This window comes from Schistocerca piceifrons, unplaced genomic scaffold (assembly GCF_021461385.2).
Source record: "Schistocerca piceifrons isolate TAMUIC-IGC-003096 unplaced genomic scaffold, iqSchPice1.1 HiC_scaffold_1230, whole genome shotgun sequence".
Classification (NCBI taxonomy): domain Eukaryota; kingdom Metazoa; phylum Arthropoda; class Insecta; order Orthoptera; family Acrididae; genus Schistocerca; species Schistocerca piceifrons.
The window spans coordinates 180,001-183,744 of NW_025727049.1; the positions used below are offsets into that span (position 1 = coordinate 180,001).

At 57.4% G+C, this 3,744-nt stretch overlaps 2 non-coding genes and 1 pseudogene across 2 annotated transcripts; all 3 read right to left on the bottom strand.

Annotated features, from left to right (window-relative positions):
- The window catches only part of LOC124730171, a 4,222-nt pseudogene extending 3,564 nt beyond the window's left edge, over positions 1–658 (bottom strand).
- Positions 659–846: 188 nt separating this feature from the next.
- Positions 847–1,001, bottom strand: LOC124730128. Its single transcript, XR_007007876.1, has one exon. It is a non-coding gene; the product is annotated as a 5.8S ribosomal RNA (ribosomal RNA).
- A 351-nt stretch (positions 1,002–1,352) lies between these two features.
- LOC124730157 lies at positions 1,353–3,261 on the bottom strand. The gene has a single exon (XR_007007902.1). It is a non-coding gene; the product is annotated as a small subunit ribosomal RNA (ribosomal RNA).
- Positions 3,262–3,744: the final 483 nt, after the last annotated feature.

The following is a 3,744-nucleotide window of genomic DNA, read 5'->3' on the forward strand; positions in this document are numbered from 1 at the left end:
CGGGCCGTAGGCCGGCACCCAGCGGGTCGCGACGTCCTACTAGGGGAGAAGTGCGGCCCACCGCACACCGGAACGGCCCCACCCCGCGGCGAGTGGAAAGGCAACCGGACACGACCCCGCCGCGGATTGCTCCGCGCGGGCGGCCGGCCCCATCTGCCGAGGGCGGAGGCCAGTGGCCGGATGGGCGTGAATCTCACCCGTTCGACCTTTCGGACTTCTCACGTTTACCCCAGAACGGTTTCACGTACTTTTGAACTCTCTCTTCAAAGTTCTTTTCAACTTTCCCTCACGGTACTTGTTCGCTATCGGTCTCGTGGTCATATTTAGTCTCAGATGGAGTTTACCACCCACTTGGAGCTGCACTCTCAAGCAACCCGACTCGAAGGAGAGGTCCCGCCGACGCTCGCACCGGCCGCTACGGGCCTGGCACCCTCTACGGGCCGTGGCCTCATTCAAGTTGGACTTGGGCTCGGCGCGAGGCGTCGGGGTAGTGGACCCTCCCAAACACCACATGCCACGACAGGCGGCAGCCTGCGGGGTTCGGTGCTGGACTCTTCCCTGTTCGCTCGCCGCTACTGGGGGAATCCTTGTTAGTTTCTTTTCCTCCGCTTAGTAATATGCTTAAATTCAGCGGGTAGTCTCGCCTGCTCTGAGGTCGTTGTACGAGGTGTCGCACGCCACACCGCCAGCCGGCTGTGCACGCTACCGAGAAAGTACCGGTATGCGAACCGCCAGGCGACGGGCGCGCATCGCACGTTTGAGGAGACGCGGCCGGCCCCACAGGCGGCCGCGACACTCCCAGGTCTGCGAAGCGGGGCAAACGCCGCGCGCTTCAGTATACGTAGCCGACCCTCAGCCAGACGTGGCCCGGGAACGGAATCCATGGACCGCAATGTGCGTTCGAAACGTCGATGTTCATGTGTCCTGCAGTTCACATGTCGACGCGCAATTTGCTGCGTTCTTCATCGACCCACGAGCCGAGTGATCCACCGTCCTGGGTGATCTTTTCTCAGTTTCCGCCGTCTCTTTCGAGACGGTCGCATAGGCGGGAGTGAGGCGTGTGGCGGCCCCTGTTCCAGCGTTCTGTGTCCAACGGCCTCACGGCCGACGGGCGTCGTACGGCTCCACACCGGAGCGGACAGGCACTCGGGCGAAAGTCATTCAAAACCGGCGCCAGGCGCCAGGTGCCGCAGGCCAGCCGCTCCAGCGCTTCAGCGCTCGTACCACACAACATTGCCGCTAGTTTTGAGAGGCACGCGTGGTTCCGCACGCGGCGCACGGCTACGGCGAGCCGTACAGGTAGCGTGTTGCGCGACACGACACGCACATCGAAAGACATGCAGTCTAGTCGGTAATGATCCTTCCGCAGGTTCACCTACGGAAACCTTGTTACGACTTTTACTTCCTCTAAATGATCAAGTTTGGTCATCTTTCCGGTAGCATCGGCAACGACAGAGTCAATGCCGCGTACCAGTCCGAAGACCTCACTAAATCATTCAATCGGTAGTAGCGACGGGCGGTGTGTACAAAGGGCAGGGACGTAATCAACGCGAGCTTATGACTCGCGCTTACTGGGAATTCCTCGTTCATGGGGAACAATTGCAAGCCCCAATCCCTAGCACGAAGGAGGTTCAGCGGGTTACCCCGACCTTTCGGCCTAGGAAGACACGCTGATTCCTTCAGTGTAGCGCGCGTGCGGCCCAGAACATCTAAGGGCATCACAGACCTGTTATTGCTCAATCTCGTGCGGCTAGAAGCCGCCTGTCCCTCTAAGAAGAAAAGTAATCGCTGACAGCACGAAGGATGTCACGCGACTAGTTAGCAGGCTAGAGTCTCGTTCGTTATCGGAATTAACCAGACAAATCGCTCCACCAACTAAGAACGGCCATGCACCACCACCCACCGAATCAAGAAAGAGCTATCAATCTGTCAATCCTTCCGGTGTCCGGGCCTGGTGAGGTTTCCCGTGTTGAGTCAAATTAAGCCGCAGGCTCCACTCCTGGTGGTGCCCTTCCGTCAATTCCTTTAAGTTTCAGCTTTGCAACCATACTTCCCCCGGAACCCAAAAGCTTTGGTTTCCCGGAGGCTGCCCGCCGAGTCATCGGAGGAACTGCGGCGGATCGCTGGCTGGCATCGTTTATGGTTAGAACTAGGGCGGTATCTGATCGCCTTCGAACCTCTAACTTTCGTTCTTGATTAATGAAAACATACTTGGCAAATGCTTTCGCTTCTGTTCGTCTTGCGACGATCCAAGAATTTCACCTCTAACGTCGCAATACGAATGCCCCCGCCTGTCCCTATTAATCATTACCTCGGGTTCCGAAAACCAACAAAATAGAACCGAGGTCCTATTCCATTATTCCATGCACACAGTATTCAGGCGGGCTTGCCTGCTTTAAGCACTCTAATTTGTTCAAAGTAAACGTGCCGGCCCACCGAGACACTCAATAAAGAGCACCCTGGTAGGATTTCAACGGGGTCCGCCTCGGGACGCACGAGCACGCACGGGGCGGTCGCACGCCTTCGGCTCGCCCCACCGGCAGGACGTCCCACGATACATGCCAGTTAAACACCGACGGGCGGTGAACCAACAGCGTGGGACACAAATCCAACTACGAGCTTTTTAACCGCAACAACTTTAATATACGCTATTGGAGCTGGAATTACCGCGGCTGCTGGCACCAGACTTGCCCTCCAATAGATACTCGTTAAAGGATTTAAAGTGTACTCATTCCGATTACGGGGCCTCGGATGAGTCCCGTATCGTTATTTTTCGTCACTACCTCCCCGTGCCGGGAGTGGGTAATTTGCGCGCCTGCTGCCTTCCTTGGATGTGGTAGCCGTTTCTCAGGCTCCCTCTCCGGAATCGAACCCTGATTCCCCGTTACCCGTTACAACCATGGTAGGCGCAGAACCTACCATCGACAGTTGATAAGGCAGACATTTGAAAGATGCGTCGCCGGTACGAGGACCGTGCGATCAGCCCAAAGTTATTCAGAGTCACCAAGGCAAACGGACCGGACGAGCCGACCGATTGGTTTTGATCTAATAAAAGCGTCCCTTCCATCTCTGGTCGGGACTCTGTTTGCATGTATTAGCTCTAGAATTACCACAGTTATCCAAGTAACGTGGGTACGATCTAAGGAACCATAACTGATTTAATGAGCCATTCGCGGTTTCACCTTAATGCGGCTTGTACTGAGACATGCATGGCTTAATCTTTGAGACAAGCATATGACTACTGGCAGGATCAACCAGGGAGCTGCGTCAACTAGAGCTGAGCAGCCGGCCGCCCGGGAGTGTGTCCCGGGGGCCCGCGCGAACACGCAAGCGTCCGCTCAATCATTCTGCAAACAGGAGGAGGCTGAGCTCCCCTGCACAATACACCTCGAAACCCTCTCAGGTCCCGGCGGCGCGCAGCGCCGTCCCAAGTACTTGGTCGGGTTCGAGAGAGGCGCAATCGCCCGGAGTTAGGCGAGTAGACGCTTTCGGTGCGACCACCCGTGCTCCCAACTGAGCTTGCCGCTGCCGACAGAGGCCCGGGAGCGTGCTGTCGTGGCATTGCCGGCGGGAGACAACACGCGCCACCTACGGTGACCGGCAGCTCCAACGCCAGCGCCACAGAAGGACAAAAGCCCCACTTGGGTGCCGAAGCGAACTCTCCCAGCACAGCGCACGCGCCAACACATCCGCACAGCTGCGATACAAACCACCAGCGAGAACCGCTGGGGCGACCGAGCAGCA